This window comes from Pongo pygmaeus, chromosome 4 (genome assembly GCF_028885625.2).
Source record: "Pongo pygmaeus isolate AG05252 chromosome 4, NHGRI_mPonPyg2-v2.0_pri, whole genome shotgun sequence".
Taxonomy (NCBI): Eukaryota; Metazoa; Chordata; class Mammalia; order Primates; family Hominidae; genus Pongo; species Pongo pygmaeus.
Window position 1 is genome coordinate 13,135,085 of NC_072377.2, and position 10,639 is coordinate 13,145,723.

A 10,639-nucleotide genomic window follows, 5' to 3' on the forward strand; every position below is an offset into this window, starting at 1 on the left:
CAGACCAGAACATATGATATGTTAATAGCTGTTTCCAGTCTTACTGGGGAACAGTGCTCTTGCATTCTCAATATTTATTTTATATGTTTTTAATGCATAAGAACTATTAATAATATGTAAGTAGTGTATTTGATCATATACATTTGATCACTGCATAACTTTGGATGGTGCCATAATACACATAAAAAAAGAGATTGGCATTTTATGATAGTTTTCCAACCATTTTTTATTCATTTTATTTCTGAGAATTGGTTTTTATCTAAAAGTTTAATACATTTACCCCTTATGCCTAACTGCAAGAGTTAAGCATTATTACAAATTTCCTATCTGACAATTTATGGAGCAAGACTGTTGATGTTCATGGTATAGTCTGTTAATCAAGACAATTAGAAAAGGAGGTGAAAATTAAATTTAGTGTCACTGCAGTCCTCTTTGATACATTATAAGAAAAAACCTACTAATAATTTATTTATAAAAGTTACTAAAGTATTGGTTTTTGAATCACATGCTCTTTTTTTAAAAAAATCAGAGTAGATTTTTGTAGAACTCTCTCTCATTTCTTGCATTTCATATTTTACTGCAAGAAAAAAGTGGGTTATTTTACACTTATCATGTTGGGAACTGCTCATGTCATAGAATTCATTATTTTTGCATTTTATTTTTCCTTTCCTTTAATATTGGAAGAGTTCATCAAACACTTATTCCGCCATATATTTAATCATTTGAATGTAAATATCATAGCATTGCTAATAGGTATAGTTGTAAAAGAAATGAAAATGTTTTTGATACAAACACAAGTAAAACCAGTCATTTAAGTAAATCTGATGTGTTAACCGTTCGTTTTAGTATCTATATGCCTAGCTTAAAAGACTTTTTTTCTGGAATATATTGATTGTTACTGAGATACACTCGTAGAATAGCAAGCCAAATAAATCCAAAACAAAGCAAAAAATAGATAAATATCAGCCATTAAATAGTTGAAAAGACTTAGATTTTTGTTTTCTGGTGTGGTAATATAAAAATAATGTCAAACATTAATAAATATGGTATGATTTTCATGATTTTAAAATTCTGATACGGACAAAAAAGAAGCATCTCAAGGAATCTCATGAATGACTGAAAAACATTTTCACACAGATTGCAAATGTCAAACAAGAAATAGCTTTTTCTTAGAAATACTTCATCATTTGTTGATCAGTTAGTTACAAAAGTGTCATTGAATTCATGAGAAATGCCATCAGAAAAGCAGGATAATCAGTGTTACTTTAAGAAAATGAACTGTGATACATTACTAGTAGTTCAGCTTAAATGTCTTTTTAAATACCTTAAAGACCCTATCTGTTTTAACCACTGAGATAACATATGTGACTCATGAATCATGAATTGCTTCATTTTGCTTTTGCTTAATAACCAAATACACTTTTGGGGTAGTAACGATAAAAACAAGCCTTCCCTAACCACCATAGAAGAAGCTGTAGAAGTAGCCTATCAGGACAGGTGCAGAAAAAGAGTGATGAGATGATGTCAGAGAGGGGAGACCGGGAAAGCTGTTCTAACTCTTTCTAGAACAGCAAATCTACAGAACCTTTGTACTCCATGTCTTAATAGAGACTGATGTCATGTGCAGAGCGGTGCAAGGGGCACTTTGTAGTTAATATTACTAGAAGGCTTAAGTCCCTGAATTTCTTCTCTGTCATAAACTAACAGAAGATATTTTCAACAACCTATTTTTATTTATTTTTTTCTGTGTGAATGTGTAACTTGCATTTTTCTCCTGTCTCAAGAAACTATTTGGGGATAACCATTATGGTGTATTTCCCTGATCAGTCTAAATCATATAGCATTACTCCAAGTTATTTCTTTGACCTAGTGTTTTGGGGTTTAGTGAATGACCTATGTTCTACCTTTCTGAATAGATGAAAAATCTAACAGAAACCAAATATTCTTGTTACTACTGCTGCGTAACAAATCGCCCATCAGTAGGTACCTTTTACTAATGGTTGTAACCAATGACTCCAACAACCTAGAAGCCTGAAACAGTGTGTTTTATCTTTTTCTTACTTTTGTGAATCACCATATTCATTTTTATTATAGTGCAATCAATTACCACAAATGTAGGAGCTTAAAACAACTGCCATTTGTCATCACATAGTTTTTGTGGGTAAGGAATCTGGGCATGAAATAGCTTGGTGTTTTCTTAGCATTCCTCAAGGAAACTTCCATTGTCCAAGCCAGCAGGGAAAATCTCTCTCCAGCATGCTACCACAGAATTTTATAAAACAAAACAATCACAGAAATGACTACCTCATTGCCTTTGTCTTATAGCACATGGCACAATCAAGGGAGTGAATATCCTATTCTATTCACAGGTCTTGCACACACTTAATGAGAGGAGAATAGACAGGGAATGCACTCCAGGTTGAGGGGAGAGAACCTTAAGTGGCATCTTAGAACTTGGTCAGAAACTAGGAAATAACTTGCCTGGGCAGTTCTCACTTGGGATCTCTCACGTGGTACAGTCACACGTCAGCTGTATCTAGCCATCTGCAATTCAGACTGGGTTGAATAATCAAGACGACTTCATGAAATGGCTTCATTGATGCGGACCCTCAGCTGGGAGCTCGGCTTGGGCTGAGGTCAGAGAGAGATTATACACGGGCTCTCACACAGGGTGAAGCAGTCCTCTTACTTACGTGGGATTTGGCTTCTTCTCGATCAAATATCCAAATAATCCAGACAGAAATAGCATCATCTCTTCTGAATTGACATTCATTGTGTTATTGTTCCCACACTGTATTCTTTATGTCAGATTCAAATCCACGCAGATCCCCATGGGTAGGGGATTTTCAATGGGAAATATGTCAAATAATTTTCAAGGATATTTTAAATCCACCACTAAGACACTAAAATGTCAGGACAGTCTGTTGCATTTCCAATCCTTATGAGACTCTATGAAGGTGATAACGATACCTACTTAGTAGAGTTCTTACAATGAGAAAATACGGTAGACACGGAGGTGACTAGGACACAGTAGACACCTGCTTTGTTTGGCTGTCATTTTCCCAATATTTGTCATTTTATACTTCCCCTGTTATTTCACTAAGGGTCTTATCCTGGTTCTGTATCAAAAGAAAGCATGCCTGATATGAAATTTCTCTGAGAATGGTTTGTATAATGTGACAGGGAGAGTTTATTGATTAAAGAGTTTGGACTCTGATAATTCATGTGTTTCTAGGCTCGCAGGCATCTTTGCTGGGTCAAATTAAACCAGTCTACTTGCAAAATAAGTTTCGAAATCCTCAACAATTTTGAGATGAATTTTCCCATTTTCTCCATCATTATCTACACCTGAAGCAGAGAGATCTTCCATACTCTTCATCTTCATTACAGTTTTGAATGTTTCTCTTTCAAATGATCTCATCTAAAATAACAATTCCCAACACGTCCTCAATCTTCATAATGTAATCATAAAGTACAGTGGTCTTGCAGTCTATATTTGGTACAATTCATGTGTTTAATTGAATACTCACGTGAGTTTCATGAGTTTTGAGTTTGAGTAGCTACCTCTGTCTCTATGCGATTTAAAAAATTTCAATGTGTACTTAGTGCTTTCTGTCCTTTTATTATTCTAAGAATTTGAACAATATTTATCTAACCCAAATATTTTAAACAACACACTGTATCTCCTTTGATTTAAAGTCATCTCTCCATTCTAACAAATGAGAAACTTTTCAATTAAGAATTGTTGATGGTGCTTTTACTCAGAGAAATGTAGTAGTGAATGAATTTAGTAATTAATATATATACAACTAAAAATGATAATTATAAAATAGTTTTAAAGTTACAGTTTTAGACATTTATGACTAAAACAACAAAATATTTTATATACAGTAATGTGAAATTTGGAATTATAATCTATTGGTAGCCTTCGAGAGGTTGATATTTAAGAATGAAATGTCCACAAATTTGAATATGTACAACTTTGCCTGTTTTTACTTGGCAAGTGAACAAACACACAAATCAATACTTTTTACACATCATGACACTTTTTTCAAAATGTATAATTTAACACTTCATGCACAAATGATTTTGCTATTGTGAATAGTTTGGACTTCATTTTTGGATTAAAAGTGCTGTTTTTCTTGGTTTCTTTTAGCTCTGTGGTTTCCTCTTGATGCTTTGCAGGCACTACCAAGTTGCAACTGATTTGCTCCTGGGATGGGTCATCAGAGGAGATTCATTTGATCTTCCCACAGTTGCTGGAATGTTTATTTCAAATGATTTTCCCATAAGCACTTTATGTGTCAGAACAGATACCCGGGCTCTAATGACTCAGAAAAGCTTACATTTGACTTTCAGCCAAACCGCTTTACAAGCATATGTTTTCCCAAAATGCCAAGTCTGGAATGGTCACGACACAAATTCATTGTGAAAATTCAATTTGTTATTCAGAATGGAGAATGGAAATAGGTCTATTAATCTATCAAAATTAATAGAAAGGAACTTTTAGCTATAATATTTTAAGGAAAGGCAAGAAAAGTTTTACCTATATTTTCTTGGCATAAGTCAGCTTTGTACTTATTGTAAATCTCCCTCTATCCTCCCAAGGGTTATTTAAACTTCTTATTCTGGATGCTGATAACAAGAACAAAACAAAATACACCACCTCCATTTATTTTCAGATAACTGCTGGGAAGATGAAAAACATTCAGAAACAGTAATCCAAACCAGTGAAATAAAATAGTGTTACAGAAATAAGCCATGCTGAATTGAAAAGTATCAGTGTCATATTTCTCATATTTATCCATGTGTGCGTATCCTAGCACACAAGCACTACATGTAAGAAAGAACTTCTAACTCAGTTTATAAATACGCTTAGAACAACTTCAACTGTTGCGTGTTCCTGGTCTACAGGATAGGGTTGTTGTTTCTTAGGTTAAGTATACTACCACTGATGGCAATGATGAGAAGCTGCAATTAACTTGCAGAAAAAAAGGTAATCCGGCACTTTTAAAAACCTCTACTATTACTGCTCACAAATAAAAGTCTTAATTCGTTTATGTTGCCCCAAATTTCTAATCCAATTCCCTTTCTCTTCAAACTTTACTCTGTAAATTTCTTTCTTATCCTACTCAACATCTTATCTCATTATTCCCTCAAAGTGACAGAGCCTCTTCAAATTTTGCCCTTGCACATATTACCTCAGAGATATGAATGGCATATGTCTATCAACCTGCAAACACCAGGGTTTCCGAAGATGTGGTTCCTCTAGATCTATTTTCCTGTCAGTATTTAAATTTATTTAGAATAGGGACTAGTTCCTTCTAAAATCTGCACTTTCTGGGCAAAGCAAATAAGAAGCTCAGCAAATTTAACTAGATATCTTATTAGTTGAATTGCCAGGGGTTCAAATTCAGGGTCCAACATGGCTATGCACTGAGGTTCACTGGGGCTCTAGCAAACAGTCTTCAAGCTATTTGGTATTTCTACTTCTATGCAGTTTACAAATTTGAGAAAAAAGATTGAAATTTTCAAATAGAAATCTCATTATATTCTTACTAAACATGACCTTCTTCAAGTTCACCAAAGCTCTAGATAAATGGTGTTTTTCGGTTAATCTCCACAAATTTATTTAATAAGGGGCTTCCTTCATAGTGTTCAAATTGTTGGAATTTTATTTGAATTTGTTAAATTTCCATATTTTGCTATGTATCTTATTGCCAATAAAGGATTAACATTTTGAAAATCAATTCTAAGTATATCATATTTTAATTGTTGACCCATGTTTCCCATGTTAATTTTTCTGGGTTCAGGATATATAAAAACTTAATTGAAAGAATTTTTGGGGGGTAGTCATTATTTTACATTATATAACATGTTAAGTTTTCATTATTACTAGCTTTTTAATGAATTATAATATGCTATAAAAATGATCAGGATTACAAGGTGACAAAATGCCTCAACTGAACATGCTACTAGAGGAATGTTGGAGAAGCAGGAAAAATGTACAAATACTGGGAATGTATAAAAAAATTAAATTTATTTAAAAAGTTACCCTAGCATTTGTGAGAAGTCTGTAATGAGAGTGGATTTTATGGAAGCAATCTAACATTTTTATGTAACACTCAGTTTTTCTCCCATCAATTTATTCATTTTTTCTAAGACAGAGTTGAATTATACTTTTCATTATAAGCATTCAGTTTGGTAGCTAAACAAGAGTGAAACAAATATAGGGCTAAAATTCAAAGTTTCTTTGTGTTAAGTAAAAAAAGTCAGTTATCCTGGGAGAATCATCAAATGAGATGAAAAGTAATGAGAAATTATCTTAGAGAAAAAGCAAAACCATATTTTTGGAAAACTTATTTTGTCTTATGATGTGATTGTTTTTCTGTGATATTAATGTCATATGATGGAAAAATCTATCATGTTTGTCAAACAAGTTAGAGTTTGATGAAACCCTCAACATACAATGTATGAATCTGTATTTGGTATAGGGTTGGTAAATATTTTAAGTAAATATATTTGCCAATATATTTTTATACTCAGTAAACAAATTTGCCATATTTATCTTTACAGAGAAAATTAGAAGATAAAGAGTTGTTTTCTTCTGTGAGCTGTAATGAGGAGAGCACTCATTTTTGTATCGATATGCCAGATAGTCATACTTCAACAAAAGTCATTGTTAGAAGAATACATATATTTGTGACTAACTGCAGAACCACACAATATTTTATATAAATCACATAGTTAATTATCAATAATTGCTGATTTTGATTCACTTTTTAAAAATGTAAATCAGCACCCTTGATTATATATGATTTCAATGTGCTTTAAAAAATAAGATAAAAACAGAGCAAGGTGATAACAAATAAACAACTTTGTTTTCTACACTCTGAAACCTTCTAGCCATCAAAGCAAATGCTCATACATGACTTTTGAAACAAATATTTAAATAAAATGTCTATTTTAATGACCTTCTTAATACCAGTAACTACCTTTTATATCATTTCACGTATATCTGAAGGGCCTCAAATCTGGTGTATAACAAAGTTACACATTAGCATATTAACAAGATCTAAATATATAATTGTAGTGTAATGACAATTAAAACATTTGAAGTTTTAATACCACTACTAATTAAGAACATGTTGTGATCTACTTAGTTTGAATTCCAAGATTTTGACTCTTTCTCTCCCCGTTTTTTAAGAATTTACTGATGCAATATATTTTCATTAACTATAGTCACCATGTAGTACAATAGATCTCTTGAATTTATTTTTCCTATCTAACTAAAATTTTGCATCCTTTGAGTGATATCTCTTCAATCTTTCCTTCCCAACTGCCACAGCCTTTGGCAACCACCATCCTACTTTCGATTTCTATGAGAACAACTTTTTTTATTCCACACAAGAGTGAGATCATGCAGTGTTTGTCTTTCTGTACCTGGCTTCTTTCATTTAACGTAATGCCCTCCAGGTTCATGTTGTCACAAATGACAGTATTTTCTTCTTTTTATGGCTAAATAGTATTCCATTATATATATATACATTTTTTTAATTCATTCATCCATTGATGGACATTTAGGTTTTTTTCATATCATGGTTATTGTGAAAACCTTGCTTATTCTCTATACTCATCAGTTCTTAAAAAATCATTAAATATCACTGGTGTATTTAAAATGTATTAAAATATTTACTTGAATATTAATAATTATTGCATAGAATCAAATGCAGTCAAATTTTACACTAGAAACCCATTTCTTGATTCCCTCCTTTTTTCTAATTTAAAACAATTTTCTAGATTTTGAAAGTTATTTTATTTTCTTCAGAGTACCTTATATTATATTTCAAGTGGTCTTCAGTAAGAAAAATATTCATGCTTTTGGGGTCTATTATACTTTCATCTTTTTATTCAAGAGCTCTGTAATTTTCAAATTCCTGTACTTATTTTTTGTGGTTGAAATTTTCCTTGGCAACTATAGTACTCCTAGGGTTCAAAGCTTGGCAATCACTATTTTTGTTTTACAAAAGCAATCTAGTATATTCATAAAAGAAGCTGAGAAAGGGAAAACAGCCAACATTTTGGAGAGTGGGAGAGTGAGTCAATTAGAAAAAATTTGAATTGAGACTGAACAGTACAGCTTCACCGATCACCTTGTGTGGTTTACGTGAAGACAGATAATTGCATTAAGTAGGAGTCAGGTTATTCCAGGCATTATAGGAGGAGGAGTGTTGTGTATATCTGAAGTGAGTGATCTTGTGTTTGTAGAGCAATGGCTCAAAATTTAATCTATGGACCAGCAGTATTAGCATTATCTAGGGACTTTTAGAGAAAAAAATTCTAAGCTCCCATCTTAGATCAACTGAATCAGTGCCCTAATGGCAAAGCCCAAAAATCTCTGTCTTCAAAAGTCCTCTAAGTAATTTTGATGCATGCTAAAGTGTGTCTGCGTGAATAAATTTGTAAAGTTAGGAGTTAATGCCAAAAGAATGGGCTTTTCCAATTGAGATTTTTGTAGGTGGTATATCATGCCCAAGGAAATAGACGGTTGATACGGGATGATGAAAAAAACACCAGGAAGTGGAGGTCAAGGGATAGAGAGACAAGCTGTTGGTTAAATTATATATGTGCCTGTTCAATTCACCAAAATTAATCGTAAAGCCTTAATGGATAGAAATTCAGTAAGTTGGGAGCAACTTTGGAGACAAGGCCTTGCGTTATCACCCAGGCTTCAGTGCAGTGGCATGATGGTAGTTCACAGAAACCTTAGACTCCTGGGATCAAGTGATCCTTCTGCCTCAGCCTCCCAAGTACCTGGGACTACAGATACATGCCACCATGCCTTGCTTATTGTTATTATTATTATTGTAGAGACAGCATCTCACTATGTTGCCCAGGCTGGCCTTAACTCCTGTCCTCAAGCATCCTCCCACCTCAGCCTCCCAAAGTGACAGATTTATAGGGATGAGTTGCTGCACCTGGCCAGGGAGCAAAAGTTTTTAATACATCTGTAGTAATTGGGACATGAGCCAGCAACTACTAATTGAAACTGTGGTACTTCAAAGGAGCTGGTGTTCTTTAAAAATATGAGGAGTAACATTTGTAAGTATTAAAAATGAGAAATAAACACACCTATTCCACTTCTAAGCATCATGATACATTGCATAAGGCAAAAACAAAAACAAAACAAATGTACAGACAGGTCAGTAGGACATCGTGACTCAGCATTGTAGACATTCCATGTCTTCATGGAACAGAGAGATTTTTTTTTCTTTCCTGTAGGGGAAGTTTTTATTTTAGCAAATAAAATATTTGCCATCTTCAGGAAAGAATTAGCATATGCCATGTTCAGGGATGCACAAAATAGGAATTTTTTTTTCACAAAAATTGAAGTTAGAAATCAAAAGGATGAATTGAAATACTTACATATTGGCATATATCTCAATATAACCAGTAGGTAAATATTTCAATTCATCCTGTTATTTTATATAGGTCTGCTCAATTTTCACATAATCACAGATTCCTTTTATAACTAGCTCCACAAAAAAATTCCTCCATTATTATCAACCTCTTATTTTTTCTCAATCTCTTATCAAGCACATTTATTTTTTATTGATACCTCTTGCCAGTAATCTCCATTACAATAGGCTGTCATTTATTTATTTGTATTGTCTACTTACCAGTAAAATACTTTATGAGGTTATGCACTTCACCTTGTCTGCCACTATATTACTAATTCTAATAGTTTCTGACACATATTCTGCAGTCAGTTATTTTTGCTGGATAAATGAACACATTAATGACTCTGATGCTGTAATGATCAAAGCCCTCCATTAGATAGACTGACATATTTATTTTTACATCAGCTGTCATTGTTGCCAACAATTATGTCTAATTTCTTAGGCAGTACACTATTTTTAAAAATTCTCAAGGAGTAAACTATGTCATTTTCAAAATCTTCAAAGAGATCAGTGAGGAAGAAATGTTAGGAATCACTATTTACAGAAAATAGATGTGAAATAGACGAAGTCCTGATGTAAAATAGACGAATCCTCTCTCTGTCTCTCTCTCATTATATATCCCATATGTTTATAAATATGTATAAACATATATGTATATAAATATGCATAAAGATAAAAGTAAAAACAATATATCGCATCATCTAAGGCTGCCACCTTTAACAATATTCAATGGTTTTATATATTTTAAATGTTTACATATTTAATATACCATTTATTAACATAACCTGCATTTTTATTCAATAATATGACATGGACAGAAATTCGTGACAATAAATATGGACCTGCTTCATCTTTTCAATGGCTACATAATATTCTATTGCAGGTTTCTATCATAATACAGCTAATTAGTATTGAATGTCACACCCCTAACTATACAATAAACAATGTAAAATGTATATAGTTGAATAATTTTCTATTTATGATAATTTTTGTCATGACCAAAAAGTCTCCTAAATAATGTGCAGAATTTCATTTTCTGATTTTTTACATCATGAATACTCTTGTATTAATTATATTGTTTTATTCTAGAAAATATTTTAATGCTAACAAAACAGCTGAAATTACAGACTTGCATACAGTTTAATAGAAATTCACTAATAGCTATCCATTTGAAAATA